This window comes from Scylla paramamosain, chromosome 27 (genome assembly GCF_035594125.1).
Source record: "Scylla paramamosain isolate STU-SP2022 chromosome 27, ASM3559412v1, whole genome shotgun sequence".
In the NCBI taxonomy this organism is placed as follows: Eukaryota; Metazoa; Arthropoda; class Malacostraca; order Decapoda; family Portunidae; genus Scylla; species Scylla paramamosain.
In genome coordinates, this window is record NC_087177.1 from 13,196,809 (window position 1) to 13,214,308 (window position 17,500).

Below are 17,500 nucleotides of genomic sequence, written 5' to 3' on the forward strand. Positions count from 1 at the left end.
AAAAAAGAAAAGAAAAAAAGAAATAATAGAAAATAAGATAAAGAATAAGATAACTATGAAACAAAAAAATATAAAAAAAAACATAAAAAAATGCCACAAAACTGTAAGTGTTTTTTAGGAGAGGAAGAAATTAAGAGGGTGGGGGAAAAGAAGAGTAGAAATGAGAAGAGGAGGAGGAGGATTAGGATTAGAATTGGGAGGAGGAGGAGGAGGAGGAGGAGGAGGAGGAGGAGGAGGAGGAGGAAGAGAGGAAGAGGAAGAGGAAGAGGAGGAGGAGGAGGAGGAGGAAGAGGAGGAGGAGGAGGAAGAAGAAGGAGAAGAGGAGGAGGAGGAGGAGGAGGAGGAGGAGGAGGAGGAGGAGGAGGAGGAGGAGGAAGAGGAGGAGGAGGAGGAAGAAGGAGGAGGAAGAGGAAGAAGGAGGAGGAAGAGGAGGAGGAGGAGGACAGCTTCAAAGAACAGAGCTCTCTTTTTTTCCACAGCCACACACGCGAACAAAACCCCAAAACAGCAACAAAAAGGCGATATTTCTTGTATCATACCATCGTACCATCACACAAAATAATACACCAGACTTCAGGTGAGCAGAGGCACCATCAGTTATCCTATCAGACTCTCTCATCCTGTCAAAGGTCTGAGTTCGCTACGCATCTGTCGCCGTTCCTCGAGGCTTCAGAACCTTGTAGAGCATTTGAACATTTGTCTAGCATTGAACAAACTTTCCATTCCATCATCTCTGCCTGCTACAGCCATCCATCCCTGCCATCCATACCTAACCTGAGCCTCTTAAAAGGGACTACGAAACGCTGTGTTTTTTCAACTCTGCTCTTTTTTTCCAAACTCGACTCCCTCCCTCTCTCTCTTCCTCCCTTCCTGCCTGTCACCTTACACTGTTTTGGTATTGAAGGCGAGCTACAATCTCTTCCTTTCTTTCGTGTCCATCACTTTATCCTCTCTATGTCTATTTCTGTCCGTCTGCTTGTCTGTCTGGCTGTGTGCTGTCTAGTATGGCGCTCGCTCTCTCTCTCTCTCTCTCTCTCTCTCTCTCTCTCTCTCTCTCTCTCTCTCTCTCTCTCTCTCTCTCTCTCTCTTGCACACCTGAGCATCTGTAACACTCCCCTTTCGGTACACTAACCAAGGTATCTCTCTCTCTCTCTCTCTCTCTCTCTCTCTCTCTCTCTCTCTCTCTCTCTCTCTCTCTCTCTCTCTCTCTCTCTCTCTCTCTCTCTCTCCACCAGTGACCTCCTGTCGCCTCATCAGCACACCAGATTTCCCTTGGCATTACTAATAGACACAAACTCATTTTAATACAGTTTTCCTCTACGTCCTTTCCTTCCACCCAGGCAGTCAGCAAGGTATGAATGAATCCAATCAGTTGAATTAAGCCCTCCCTCACTTACTGCCTTCTACCCACCTACCTAATTTTCTCCCGGACTTACAGATTATAATTCCATTGTAATAATGCAGAGAAGAAACAGGATAAAATGCGAGAATTAGTTGCAAAAAAAAAAAGCAGATCACTCATAAGCGAAAGGACTTGAGTAGAACAGGATGTGGTGAAATGAGGCTCCAATATTGAAGGCTCTGTGTCTGCTGCTCCTCCTCCTCTTCCTCTTCTTCCTTTTCTTCCTCCTCCTCCTGCTCCTGCTCCCGAATGAGGAACAGGAGTGGTTAAGAGTAAGGGGAAGGAGAGAGGGAGAGAGAGAGAGAGAGGACGGGACACACACACACACACACACATGGGGGAAGGAGGGAGTGAGAGGGGGAGGAAAGGAGGGGGGACGCTCACCCCTTATTCAGAGTCGCAAGAAAAATCAAATAAGAATTGTTTTCGTGGACTGCGGTCGGTAATTTCTCTGCATAATGGTCCTCCCAAAAATCCTGAAGAAGTAAAAGGAGGGAGAGGAGGAGAAGGAGAAGGACGAGGAGGAGGAGGAGGAGGGCGACGAAGAAGAAGAACGAGGCAGAAGTGTTGAGGTGAAGACGCATGCGGAAATCTAGAAAGAAAACGAAGGAAGAGGAGGAAATAAAGAAAGAAGGAGGAAGAAGAACGCCAAGGACAGAAGGGGGAGGAGAAAGAGGAGGATGAAGAAGAAAAGCGAAAGACAAGGACGACGAAAGCGAGGACGAGGAGGAGGTAAGAACATAAAGCTGAAAGAAATGAGAAGGGAGGAGGCCAGTAAACGAGGAGGAGGAGGGAGAAGAAGAAAAAGAAGAGAAAGTGGAGGAGGAGAAGGAGGAAGGATGAAGAAGAGAAGATGCATATGTAGAGAGAAGAAAAACAGACGACGACTACAAGGTTCTTATTGAAAAAAGAAGAAAATAACAAGAAAAATAAAGAAGGCGATGACAAAGAAGAGGACGAGAAGAGGAGAAGAGGAAAAGAAGGTGAAGGAGAGGATATGTTCTTCTGCAAGGCTCTCTTATTACTCCCTCTGGTTACTGACTCATTCAGGTTATTGGAGATGCAGGGGAAAGGAGAGGGAGAGGGGGAGGGAGAGAGAGAGGGAGAGGGGGAGGGAGAGGATGATAGGAAAGATGGTTGAAAAAAAAAAAAATGTGGGTACGATCCTTTTACTTGTAACTAAAATGCGAGTAGTGACCTTCCTCTTTCTCCTTTTCCTCCTCCTCTTCGTTTTCCTCTTCCTCTTCCATCTTTTGCTGCTGTTGCTACTACTTCTTCTGCTGCTGTTGTTATTGTTATTGTTGTTGTTGTTGCTACTACTACTACTAGTACTACTACTTATAATATTGTTACAAGGCTAATAAAAGTAATCACAACAATAACAGCAAAACAACAACTACAGAACTACTCTACAATAACAATAATAACAATTCTGCTACAACAATAACAACAACAACAACAACTACTACTACTACTACTACTACTACTACTACTACTACTACTGTTATAACTAATGATAAAAATAGTAACAACAACAACAACAACAACAACATCACATCCTACATAACCACTCTGTTTCTCTTCAGTTCAGGAAAACACCGACTTTAAAAATGCAGGATAAAACGCAACACATCTGAGTCATAATTGTCGATTAGGCGAGAAGACCATAAAAAAAAAAGAAAAAAGAAAAAAGAGACGATCAAATTCAGCAGCTGCGTCCCTTGTCCTACCACACCCTTCCCTACCCTTGCCCAGCCACGTCATGCCCTACTATTCCCTGTCTTGCCATGTCTTGCCTTGTTCTTCCTTCTCTTTGCCCTACTCCATCATGCCCTTTCTCATTATCCTATACCCTTTTCCTACCCCATTCATATTTCGGTCCTGCCTCCTTTGCCCTGTCCTGCTCTGTGCCCCTTCTTCGTGTCTTTCCTTACCCGCCTCGTGTCGCCTTTCCTCTCTCTATATTGCCTGGTTCCTCTTGATTTCCCCCTCCCTCGCTCTGCCTTTTCTCACTCGTCTCAGTTTCATGCTACTCAAAAAAAAAAAAAAACTTCACTCGATCCTGTCTCTTAACTCTCTGGCCTAATACAATATCCCTTCCTCCAATTCACATCCATTTCTCTTGATGTGTGCCTGGTTTTGCCACCCACTACCCCGCCTCACCTTGCTGTACTCCACTCTGCCCCGTAATCCCCTAACTAACCTGTCTTCATGTAAGCTGTTCTACCATAACATCCCTTTTTTCTATCCTAGTTCTTATTCTTAATCACTTTGTTCTCTGATTAAAACCAGAGGAAAGATTAGTCTGGTTCTCATGTGTACTTTTTCTTGTTGGTGATGCGGAATTCTTCATAAACTGTCGCTTGTATTACATAAAATGTTTTGAAAACTTTATTCCCATCCAGCTCGTTCCTTCGTATCTCAAAGCTCGTGTTACAAAGATGAAAGGTATCCGAGACAAACAGGAGTGATGCAACACCAGCTAGACACACACACACACACACACACACACACACACACACACACACACACCGGGGTGATGAAAATCAAAGATACAAAAAAGACACACATTGATACATTCATGACAAGTATTATGAGACAAGCAGAGCGCCACAACACCACCGAGATACACAAAGAACAGCCAGATTGTCAAGTAAACTTCCTCCTTTCCACTCACAGCCTGCAAGAAACAATCATCTCTAGGAGTTTCTGAATACTGGCTACACTTTTCAGCTAAAGGTTTGGATTGGCAATATCGACTTTAGTGCTTTAACCTTGTTCACTCCTTAGTTATGTACAGCCAGTAACACGAGTCACTAGACGTAAATGTGCTGGTAAAGACATCACGAACTAAACCCGAGTAACCTTCTGCACTTACTTCCACTGTGCCCTGCGTTTTTCCTCAGTCATACGTCCCCTGGGTAAGAAAACCTTATAATTAACATATTCTTTAGTAGATCATGTGAACTTAAGACTGACGGAGAAACGAGGAACTCCCTTCACTTACATCCCCTCTGCTCTGCGTTCTCCCTTAATTTTAATTCCTCTGACCAACTGAGAATAGCATAAGAAATCCTGATACTTGATATATTCCTTAACAGATCAAGGGGACTTAAGACTGACTGAGAAACGAGTAACCTTTTACATTTATTTTCTCTGTGCTCTGCGTTTTTTTGTTTTTTTTCAGTCCATTTTTTTTTCTCTCTCAATCATAAGAGAATATAATGAGAAAACCTGACAGTGCACACATTCCTAGAAGATCACGGAGACTTAAGATGGACAGAAGAGTTAAACACAGTGGAAGTATATGAGGGGTATATCTCAACCTCTCTGACCTTGACTTTACGTACAATGTAACACATAAACAAGCGGAAAATGAACGAAAAGCAGCATGATTAAATATGATCTGTTTTTTCTTTCTCTCCCTCCACATCACTCAGAGGCTGGTGGTGGAGTGGCGGTGGAGTGGTGGTGGTGGTGGTGGAGTGGTGGTGACGCCCTTGCAAGCATGGCCGCCGCGCCCCCACCCCCACCCCGCCGGCAGGAGGAGCTCACCAACATGGCGGCGTCCTCGGAGTCACCTCGTCTCTGAGCGTCGCATTGCTGCAGGTACGTAGATGTTGTTATTGTTCCTGTTGTTGTTTTTGTTGTTTGTTATCTGCTTTGTTGTTGTTCATTTCTACTGCGCATGATCACTATTATTACGCGACGCTTGGGTGCAGCTTTCATTGTTCTTGTTGTTATTCTTGTTCTTGCTCTCTTCTTGGTCTTATTCTTACTATTTTCTTGTTCTCGTTTCTGTTTTTATCCAGTTTTATTGCCTATGCTACGTGGGGTGTTCTTGTTCTTTTCTTATTGTTCTTGTTCTCTTCTGTGTATTGTTCTTGTTATTGTTATTTATTTTCAGTTCTTGTCTATTTCTTCCACGTACAATCACTGTAATTATTCGACACTTGGGTGATGCACCTGTTTTTGCTTTTCTTGTTCTTATTCTCTCTCTCTCTCTCTCTCTCTCTCTCTCTCTCTCTCTCTCTCTCTCTCTCTCTCTCTCTCTCTCTCTTACAACGCTACCTGACGCCCTCCTCTTCATCGTACTCGTCCATCCTACAGCCCGTAAAACTCCCTCAACTTTGCAATGATTCAGCCTCGCGTCATTACACTTTCTCAAGTTACCAGCAGCTCAAGGCTAAACATTTCTCATCCGTGAGCAGCAACGAAGGATTATAGCTTTACGAGAACTCTCCCTCTCCCTCTCGCTCTCGCTCTCCCTCCTACGAGTCTTGGTACGAAAAGAAGGGACGAGGAGAAATGTTGTAGATGTTCATGTTTCTTTGTTTTGTTTTAGGTTAGTAATGTCAGTAATTTTGTATCAGGTGTGTTTGTAAGGGATCTGGTTTAGTGATAGGTCTCTCTCTCTCTCTCTCTCTCTCTCTCTCTCTCTCTCTCTCTCTCTCTCTCTCTCTCTCTCTCAGGAAGCGCCTGTCACCCCGCTGGCAGGTCATTTGTACCACTTTTATACCGCCGTCCTGAAAAGTGGAAAGTGGTAGCTAGTGTTTGTGGGGGTGCTTATGTGTGTCAAGGTGAGTGTGTGTGTGTGTGTGTGTGTGTGTGTGTGTGTGTGTGTGTGTGTGTGTGTGTGTGTGTGTGTGTGTGTGTGTGTGTGTGTGTGTGTGTGTGTGTGTGTGTGTGTGTGTGTGTGTGTGTGTGTGTGTGTGTGTGTGTGTTTAAGGGGGTTGTTGGGGGACGTGTTTAAGTGGGTGTGTTTACAGAATGCTCTTGCTTGCTTACATTTAAGTGATTATATTTTTAGCGTGAGCAGCTGTTTAAATTTTGAAGTGATGAAGTGCAGTATTAGAGCGAGAAAGCGAGATCGAGAGCGAGAGCGAGAGAGAGAGAGAGAGAGAGAGAGAGAGAGAGAGAGAGAGAGAGAGAGAGAGAGAGCATGACAGAATGTATGTGTGCATGTCAAATGATATTTTAGCTAACTACATAAATTCTGTGTGTATATGTATGTGTATGTACGTATATGTCTGCATGTGTGTGTGTGTGTGTGTGTGTGTGTGTGTGTGTGTGTGTGTGTAGGGGTGTATGTTTCCACTTGTCGTGTATGAATATGTATACGCATTTGTGTATGCGAGAGGGCGTGTCATCGCTGTCGTATGAACTAACCAGCTGGAACGAACAGGAGAGAGAGAGAGAGAGAGAGAGAGAGAGAGAGAGAGAGAGAGAGAGAGAGAGAGAGAGAGAGAGAGAGAGATGAATGAATATATGGGGGAAGTGAACAAGGGAGTATAATTTCAGACGACCTTTTCAACCCTCTCTCTCTCCCTCTCCCTCTCTCTCTCTCTCTCTCTCTCTCCTCTCTCTCTCTCTGATTTCACACAAAACTCTCTCCGTCTAACCTTTCCTAAAATGACTAAACCAATCCTCACCAACAAGGGGTGAACGCCACCTGACCTTACCACGCCCTACTCTTTGTCCTTAACCTAACCCAACGCGCCCTGCCTGATCCTTACTGAAGCGCATTAAGGGGGAAGCTCAAATTAACTTCACCTGCCTTTGAATTTTGAAGTTGTACTTATTCTAAATGAACTCTAGCTAGCTTTCAAGGGAGGGGCAGTAAAGTAAGCAGTTATTACTTTATTTTATTCTACCTTACATAACACTGAGGAAAGGTCGAAAAGTAAAAGATGAAAAGCGCAAAAAGAGAAGGAGAAATAAGAGTAAAGTAAAGCTGCTTGAGTGTTTTGAGAGAGAGAGAGAGAGAGAGAGAGAGAGAGAGAGAGAGAGAGAGAGAGAGAGAGAGAGAGAGAGAGAGAGAGAGAGAGAGAGAGAGAGAGAAACATCAGATTTTTACGTCACTGGTCTAACCTAACCTCACTCAAACTCACGCATATTTCAAGAACCAATAACACCTTTCTCTCCTAAAGGTAATTTACTTGCGTTATCTATAATTAACCTTTAAGCTTTCTTCCCGGTAAATCACTAATACACTAAAATCTTACAAAACAAAGGACAACGAACGTGGGACGACAGAGCTTTGTTAACGCTACCTAACATCAATTTAACGTGAGAAACATTGAATCTAGCCATGTTTCATTATAAAGCGTGACTATTTGGCCAACCAAACCTATTTAGTAACAAAGACGATTGCCAAGCTTCTCAGAATCACCTACTACTATTCAGAAAATAGTAAACAAAGATAAATAGTAAGGAATGACTGACCAGATGAATTTTAAGAACTTCGTTACCTCCAATTTTCATGTTATAGCGTGACTAATTTTGCTAATTAAACGCAATTCTAACCTTTCTCAGTATCAAAGACAATTGCCAAGCTTCTCAGAATATCAGTCAGAAAGAAGTAAATAGAGGCATTGGGAAGAATGAGTAACTGGTGAGGATTTTTAAAAGATACATTACCTCCAGTTTTCATCTTATAGCGTGACTACTTTGGCGAATTCAAAGCAATTTGAAGCTATTTAGTAATAAAGACAATTACGAAGTTTCATAGAACCGCCAGGCATTTGGTAAAACTGAGTAAACAGATAATTTCTTTTTATTTAAGAGGGAGACTTGCAGAGGGCTACAAAAACGTAACAAAATAGCAAGGCTCATTGAGGTGCCATGCTCTACAGCAAAGAGGCTAAAACACCATTCACAATTAGATAAGTCCCATGAAACCTTCCTCTAGAAATAACTCAAGTCATGGGTAAAAGGGAATACAGAAGCAAGCAGGGAGTTCCAGAGTTACCAGTATTACTAGCATAGAAAGGAACAAGTGGAGATTATTTTTAACCCCTCTTTTACAATAAATGTCACTTTTCAACTTAACACAGCCTTCTAATGGTATCCGGGATAAAACATTAATACCATAGTACTGAAAGGGTCAAGGTAACACAAGGTTAATCCGGATTAGTACATCGACATGTCTCACAACATTAGCCTGAGTAACAGAGGCTCCTGATGTAAGGTTGTCTCCTGAAGGATCAATACTCCATTATATCCCCGTTAGGAAGCCCATCAGCCGGCCATTAATGGGGTCTAGAGTGCCCAGGCTGGTCCATTCCTCCACTACCTCACCATTATCCTCTCACCGAGATGAATAGCCTCCGTTTTCTGCGAGTTTTCCTCTGCTTAGTTAAGTTACCCATTGCTTCTGTTTTCTTTTCTTGGATCGTGTGAGAGAGAGAGAGAGAGAGAGAGAGAGAGAGAGAGAGAGAGAGAGAGAGAGAGAGAGAGAGAGAGAGAGAGAGAGAGAGAGAGAGAGAAATGCACACCCTTAGTAATTTCTTTCCCCTCACATTTCTCCTTCCTTCCTCCATCCATTTTTTTCCTCCACACCTTCCACTTCCACATTACTTTCACTCCACCACTTCACACATCACAGGCAACAACTCTCCTCCTCCTCCTCCTCCTCCTCCTCCTCCTCCTCCTCCTCCTCCTCCTCTTCCTCCTACTCCTCCTCCTCTTCTTTCTTCCCCGTCTCGTCTCTCGTCTTCCACGAACTCTTAAAGGATTTCGTTCCAAAATGTTCTCTCTCTCTCTCTCTCTCTCTCTCTCTCTCTCTCTCTCTCTCTCTCTCTCTCTCTCTCTCTCTCTCTCTCTCTCTCTCTCTCTCTCTCTCTCTCGACATTCCAAAGTAAATCAAATATTCTTTTTACCTTTTTTTTTTTTTTTTTACTTTTCATCTTGTCGCTTGCACACTCAAGTTAATTTGTTTGTGTAGGTTAGAGAAAGAAATGTTTTTTTATGCCCAATTTTCAATCACCGCATAATAGTCAATACTGGAGAGCATGCACAGGAGGGAGATGAAGACTCAGCACGTGGTGGGGAGGACACAAGACACCACTTTGGGTACTTTTTCAAGACCCGCGGATTGAGGTCAAGTGAAGTGGCTATCAGAGGGGAGAGAGAATGAGGAACTAATAGGTTATAGTGCTCGTATTAATCAATCATTCAATTACTGGTCCTTTCAGTGGATTTTGTCTTTCTTTGCTTCCTTCATGAATTTCCCTTTAAAAAAAAAGAAAGAACGAGAAAGAAAAGAGGGAAAGAAAGAAGAGACGAAAAGAAAGAATATAAAAGGATGTAAAATAAAATGGGAGAAAAAGAAGAAAGAAAAGAGATACAGGAATACAGATACAGATAGACATTCAAGAGATAAAACACCCAAAAATCACATCAAGGAATGTTGTTAGACAGGCAAGACTCCCGCAATGCAACACACACACACACACACACACACACACACACACACACACACACACACACACACACACACACACACACACTGCAGAAAAAAAAGACAGGGGTAATAATTTGAATGCACGAAAATAAATAAAACTAAACAGAAAAATAAGTCGAAAATAAAAGAAAAATAAAAGAAACTCACATTTACAACATCGTTATGTCTCGGCAAATCTCTCTCTCTCTCTCTCTCTCTCTCTCTCTCTCTCTCTCTCTCTCTCTCTCTCTCTCTCTCTCTCTCTCTCTCTCTCTCTTTTCCACTATAAATTCGATACTTATCTTCTATTTACGGCTTGTGACGCGAGCTAATATTGCTAATTAAACCATTTTCAGCCCATTAGCCTCGAAGCTAATGAAAAATATTGTCAAATATTTTACCTGCCGTGGACGAGTTCAGTCTGCGATTGACTGAACTGATTTACTGATATTAATATTCGATAGCCGGACAGGCACAGGAGGCGACGGACTGAGGAGGACGAGGGCGAGGGAGGGGAGAGGATAGCCAATGAGGGACTGAGAATAAAGAAGGAGAAAGACAGATGCTGATGGAGCGTTACATGTTGAATAGGTGAAGGATGGAAAGGAAGAAGGGATAAAGTTTAAAGTGAGGATGAGTTGAAGGATTAGAAAGAGGAAAATAAGTAAAACAAAAGAGGAGAGGAAAGGATAGCGATGGAGGGGCAGAGAGGACGGAAGGAGAAACACAGATGCAGGTATGGTGTTAGATGTAGAGTAGATAAAGGATGGAAATGATAAAAGGATGCATAAACTGAAGAGTAGAAGGACCAGAATTGAAAGAAAAATTTAAGAATGGTAGATGAAGAATGAAAAAAGAGGAGGAAACAAAGTATAAATTCAACAAGATGAAAAATGTAAAGGAGATAAATATAAAAGACAAAGTGAAGAATGGAAATGAGGAAGGAACACGAATATAAATTTAACACTATATGATGAATTGGAGGAAAAAAGAGAGAAGAAAAAAAAGGCAAGATGAAGTATGAAAGACAGAAAGAAAGAAGGATATAGATCAATATGACGAAAGAAACTAGACGAGACATGGAAATAAAAAAAAAAAGAGAATAAGCTGAAGAATAGATGAAGAATGTTAAAGGAGAGAGAGAAAAAATAAGAGGCCAAAATGAAGAATGGATAGGAAGGAAGGAACAAAAATATAAATTGAACACTAGAAGAAGAATTGGAAGGAGCAAAGAACGAAGACAGGATAAAGAACAGAAAAGAAGGAACAAAGTTATAAATTCATCACAGGATAAAGAATGAGAATGAGAGAAAAAAAAATTAAAAGAGGAATGGAAAAGAGGAGGGAACACCAACATAAATTTAACACTAGATGAAGAATGAGAAGGAGAGAAAAAAGAAAACTACGTAGATGAGGAATGGAAACGAGAACGGGAGGGGGAGAAGACGCAAGGAATAAAGAATGGAACTAAGAATAAAATATAATAAATAACAGAAAAGAGGAGGGAACAAGAGTACAAATTTAACACTAGATGAAGAATGTGAATGAGAGAGAGAGAGAGAGAGAGAGAGAGAGAGAGAGAGAGAGAGAGAGAGAGAGAGAGAGAGAGAGAGAGAGAGAGAGAGAGAGAGAGAGAGAGAGAGAGAGAAGGGCAGATGGAGAAGGAAGACGATGAAAAATGAATGGACAGAATCACAAAAGCATGAATTGAAAATAAATAAAGGATTAGGAAGAAGAAACAAGATGAAAGTGATATGTAGAGAGCTAAAAGGAATGCAGGGAAGGAGGGAGAAGAAAGGAAGGAAGCAAAATGCATAGAAAGACCAGAAGGGCAGGAAAGGAAGAGGGAGAAAGAGAGGAAGAGATACAGAAGGAAGGAAAGAGGAATGTAGAATTGACAGACAGGGAGGAAGAGATGCAGAAACAGGAAGAAGTGAGATACATGGGAAGGGAGTGAGGGAATAGAAGAGAGAGAGTGAGAAAGAGAGGGTGTGAAGCAGGAATAAAATGGTGAAAAGGAAAGGAAAGCAAAGGAAAGCAAAGGAAAGGAAAGGGAAGGGAGGAGGAAGCAAAAAAAAAGGAAAATAGGATGGAAAGTGGTGCTCTGAAGAAAACACACACACACACACACACACACACACACACACACACACACACACACACACACACACAATGACGACATAAATATACGGACTACACAGGCCTAAGGCACATTCCAATTAAAAGTAAAGGACATCCAAACTAGACAGACTTCCACCGCCTTGGGCACAGACGCAACTACCACCATCACCACCACCACCACCACCACCCACCTGCCCACTAACCCAACAGCTATGCTAAAAGAAAAGACAGAACTTCCAACTAACACAATACCTCTCTCTCTCTCTCTCTCTCTCTCTCTCTCTCTCTCTCTCTCTCTCTCTCTCTCTCTCTCTCTGACACACACACACACACACACACACACACACACACGTCAAGCAAACAGAACAAGCGTCAGGATAACATTAAACACACTGGTGGTGCTACTGTTAAAAGTAAATACGTATGATGCCCGTGAAAAGAACTAATTACGAATACATAATATTAATCTAGATGATGTTCGAGCACACATGTAAATACAATTAGTGAGCCATTAATGCGTCGAAAAGAGAAGCATGTTTTTTTCTTTAACTATACCTGTACTGTGCCTATTGTTCCTTATGGGAGTAGTAGTAGTAGTAGTAGTAGTAGTAGTAGTAGTAGTAGTATGAGGAGGGAGATTTGAAATTAGTCCAAAAAAAAAAAAACAGCAACAGATATTTTGGCCCATGCAAGGCTATTTTGAATCTAATTCTAACCAGCTAGCGAGTAAAGAAAGAGAATAGCAAACAGGAGGAGGAGGAGGAGGAGGAGGAGGAGGAGGAGGAGGAGGAGGAGGAGATATAGAAAGGAATACAAAGGAGGACCAAACAGCAGCAGACCATGAGGTCCTTACTGGTTGTTTGGGTAACTATTCTACTCTAATTATTAGTGGGAAAGACAGGATAGCAAGGAGAAGGCTTCTGCCCGCCTCCCCATCCCTCCAGCCGAAGCTAGCCGGAAAAAGAAATTATTCCATGTTGTACTGAAAAAAAGCAACATGTAATTTGAGAAGAAAGTAAGAAAGAGATTATGTCTGTATAATGTATAATGTATAATGTCTACATAATGTGATGTATACTCTACATACAATCTTAATATTTATTTCATATGATGAGGCGCTTCCTTTATCTTACTTAATTTTGATTGAGTGGGATATACTTTCACTAGATGACTAAAGTGATGGGTTAGTTGCTCTACAAGGACTCCATTCCTTTCATCATTACTGTGACGGGGTCAGCAGTAAGTCGCCGAGGAACAAGCCATCACTACGGTCTCTTCATTCCGATTAATTTTCTATGTTGTAAAGTAGCCATCGATGACAGATGGTATAGGGTGAAGTGTTCGTTATTCAGACATGAACAATGACAACCGTGGATTAGTTTCTTGATATTTGTCAAGACGGATTTTAAATGAATCAACAGCATTTGAGTTAACGAAGCCTGATGGCAGACAATTCCACGTATTTATTTCACGATTAAAGAAAAAATGTTTGGCTTCATTTGTTTGAAATCGCTTACCTTTTAATTTGAAGCCATTGTTTGATTGAATATTAGGCAGAGTTCAGGACTCATATTTGTGAAACCCTTAACAATCTTGTAAAGCAATATCAGGTCCCGTCTTAATCTGCGTTTTGATAGGGAGAATAAATTTAGTTCTTTAAGGCGTTCCTCGTAGGGTTTATTGCGAAGCTTTGGAATAATTTTTTTTTACTCTGTTGTGTTGTTTTCTAATTTCTCAATATCCTTTTTGTAATAAGGTGACCAAAATTGTACATTATATTCAAGGCGAAGACGTACAAGTGAGTTATTTTCTTAGTGAGTTGATTTCTCAAATTTGAAAGTGAAAGATCTTCCTATGAAGCCCATTAATTTATTGCCAATTTCAATGACTTCGGTGCAATGCTTGCTTGGTTTAAGATCTGTTGACATTAAAACAACCAGATCTTTTTTCAGCATCCACACTTTTGATGGCGGTGTTACAAATTTTATAATTTTCTTGCGGGTTGCTATTTTCGATGTGTAATACGTGGCATTTATCAATATTAAAGTTCATAAGTCTATTTTCAGAGGGAGGAGGAGGAGGAGCAGGAGGAGGAGGAGGAGGAGGAGGAGGAGGAGGAGGAGGAGGAGGAGGAGGAGGAGGAGGAGGAGGAGGAGGAGGAGTAAAAGGAGGATGAAAAGGAGTTTATCTTTGGCATGAACGGAGGAAAAACGAGAAAAAGGAGTCCATCTTTGGCATGAACGAAGGAAAAACTATGAAAATATTAAAAAGAACATCAGCTGATACATTTTAAAACCTAACTTGTGCAAGTCAACTGGCCCTTTACAGTCTTCCTTTACTTTCCGTTCCAATGCCCTTAAGAATCATAGATAAAAGACCCAAACACCTGCCCACTTATGTACTTAACTGGCCTCTCCACCTGCACCTTCTCCGTCACCACCACCACCACCACCACCACCACCTCAATCAGCTCAGAAACATTTACCAGCAGCGCATCATGTTTTATTCGGCGAATACACACCATTGTATTCTTCGGCTGCATTTCTTTTTTTTTCTTTTTTTTTGGGGAGTCACATCTCTCCACATCTTTCACGGGACAAGTGCAGTTGGAATCGAGTTAAATTCTTCTCCTACTGAAGGTCAAAAGTAAGTGAAACAACACGCCCCCACACTCTTGAAGGACCCTCACGTTCATAGCCAACACTCATCTCCTACTACTGCTCCTCCTCTTCCTGCTCTTCCAGCACCTCTTTTCCTAAACCTCCACCTGACATTCTTCACTTCAGGATACCAACGCACGTCGCCCACTAATCTACATTTTCTTCTCAATATACTTTTATTTATTTATTTATTTATTTTTAGTGTCAGTCTTTGAACAGTTGATAGTGGCTAAGTGGTTACTGCTTTGTATGGAAAGAGAGAGAGAGAGAGAGAGAGAGAGAGAGAGAGAGAGAGAGAGAGAGAGAGAGAGAGAGAGAGAGAGAGAGAGATTGGGTACAGCTATCCAGCCAGCCACGTTTTCCTGCCACACGTCTCTTCATCGTTAGGATTTTTCACATGCACGAATATTCCTCCCTATTCACCTCCCTCCTCCAACAACCCTCCACTCTCCTTTTCTCTTTTTCCCCCTTCCTTAACCACCTACCCTTTATCTCCCTCCACATACCCTCCATCTTCCTCCTCCACCTTCCCTCTATCTCTATCTCACCCTCCATCTTCTTCCCTTCACCAACACCCTCTCTCCACCTACACTCCACCCTTCACACCTACCACGTACCCTCCCTCTCTTAGTTCCCTTCCTCCAACCCTCTTTCTACCTCTCGATCTTTTCACGCCCCCTTTTTTTTCTTTATCCTTCTACTCTCCCTCTCTTTCCCTCTATCTCTCTACTCAGGTATCACTGCTATTTATCCTTCACACTCCTTACATGCTCACAGATATACGCGTGTCTGGTAGATGCAAGTATGTAAGAAAACAGTCTTCTCTAGTACACGTCCATAGCTCACCTGGCCGAGAGCTAACAGGTGAATCGAACAGAAATGAAGAGAAAAGACGAGAAAATGCAGAGAAACGTATAGAAATATATACAAATGTCTGAAAAACATTATAGAACGTTATTGAGATCAAATTTTCTTTTATTAATTTGGAGTATTGTTTTGTCAATATATTTGCTTCCTTTAGTCTCTCTCTCTCTCTCTCTCTCTCTCTCTCTCTCTCTCTCTCTCTCTCTCTCTCTCTCTCTCTCTCTCTCAACCGCACACACACACACACACACACACACACACACACACACACACACACACACACACACACACATACAAAAGACGTATTGTGGCAACGGCAATATCGTTTTTCAAGACTAAGACAGACAGACAGACGGACAGAGAGAGAGAGAGAGAGAGAGAGAGAGAGAGAGAGAGAGAGAGAGAGAGAGAGAGAGAGAGAGAGAGAGAGAGAGAGAGAGAAATTACCATTCTACTTCATAAATTTGTAACTCAGTTTACACCTCTCTCTCTCTCTCTCTCTCTCTCTCTCTCTCTCTCTCTCTCTCTCTCTCTCTCTCTCTCTCTCTCTCTCTCTCTCTGTGTGTGTGTGTGTGTGCGCATATGTGTGTGTGTGTGTGTGTGTGTGTGTGTGTGTGTGTGTGTGTGTGTGTGTGTGTGTGTGTGTGTGTGTGTGTGTGTGTGTGTGTGTGTGTGTGTGTGTGTGTGTGTGTGTGTGTGTACTGGAGTGTCTCGATATTTTTATCAACTTCCAAAGTCCGTCTCGTTTTATCAAGTTGGAATTTCGTCAGGTTTGGGACGCGCCTTCCCCTCGAGACGCTACCGGCCCGGGACAAAAGTAATATCTAGATTTATTCCAAGCGGAACTTTTCTCTCTTTTTTTTACATATATACTCCTGCAACACAAACTAAAGGGTATAGAAGTTCAATGCCTCAGAGGAAGGAAAAAAAGAAATAAAATGAAAGAAGTGAAATGGAGACAGGAATAGAATGTGCGTGTATCGTTGATTGAATGTTAAGGAATGTCTTTGTATTGCATTTATTTCTTCATTCATGCTTTACTAGTACTGAAGAATGTATGTAATGATGATAACAGCAGTTGTACTTTGTAGTAGTAGTAGTAGTAGTAGTAGTAGTAGTAGTAGTGGTGGTGGTGATGGTGGTGGTGGCAGCGGCAGTAGCACCAGTAGGAGGTGGATGAAAGGAGTGGTAGTATTAATTATAATAGTGACATTGATCAAATAACACAAATAATAATAACAATAGGAACAACAACAATAACAACAACAACAACAACAACAACAACAACAACAACAACAACAACAACAACAACAACAACAACAACAACAACAACAACAACAACAACAACAACAACAACAACAACAACAACAACAACAACAACAACAACAACAACAACAATAATAATAATAATAATAATAATAATAAGTGATAATAATGATAGTAATGATAACAATAATAATGATAATAACAATAATAACGATGATAACAATAACATTAAGAAGTAATAACAATGACAATAATAACGATGACAAGATTAGCACTAACACAAGCAACAATGATGACGACAATCATAACAAAGTCCGCCAGCCAGCGCCGCCCTGAGTGGCTGTGCCGGTGGGAGTGTCGGTGCTCACTTCCATAATCAACATAATGAGTATTTTTTCCCATGAAAATAAACTAATACTTAATGCATGAAATTTTATTAAAAAGTTAATATGTTTCCTGAAAATTCATAAAAATGTATGAATTACAGCGAGTCTATAGGAGTCATGGAAGGGAATAATTACATTGTGATTACATATATAGCTAAAAAATAAAATAAAAGGTGGACAATTACTATAATGAGAATGAAAAAAAGTAATAATCTTTCTATAAAACCAGATGCAGGACGTTTGCTTTCTGAGAACTGCAGTAAAATTATTCTACAATAAAGATGAAAGCAATTACAAAGAGTAATTAGTAAAATTGCTTGCTTGTTTGTTTACTTAATTGTAATGGTTATTTCTGTCGTGTCTTTTCACACGGAAAAAATTATTGCGCCAACACTGGCTTACTTGTTCACGCGGGTGCAGGAGGCGGGATAAAACAACACAGTCAAAACAGCAAAAGTAAATATTCCGCTGTGCTGCTAATCCGAACTGGGTTATTGTGACGCGCAAGCGGCGAGAGTTGTGTTCAAATTATATGTAATGACTTTAACACCAAGAGCAACACCAACAGCAACTATAA

General features: G+C 41.4%; 2 protein-coding genes across 2 annotated transcripts in view; one reads left to right on the forward strand and one right to left on the reverse strand.

Annotated features, from left to right (window-relative positions):
* Window positions 1–17,500, reverse strand: part of LOC135114412 (uncharacterized) — a 170,109-nt gene that overhangs the window by 57,668 nt on the left and 94,941 nt on the right. The gene's annotated exons all lie outside the window — the stretch shown is intronic.
* The window catches only part of LOC135114244 (chondroadherin-like), a 54,310-nt gene that overhangs the window by 2,868 nt on the left and 33,942 nt on the right, over window positions 1–17,500 (forward strand). The window contains exon 2 of the mRNA XM_064030037.1: window positions 4,843–5,011. The gene's annotated coding sequence lies outside the window, so the exon portion shown is untranslated. The remainder of the gene's footprint in view (window positions 1–4,842; window positions 5,012–17,500) is intronic.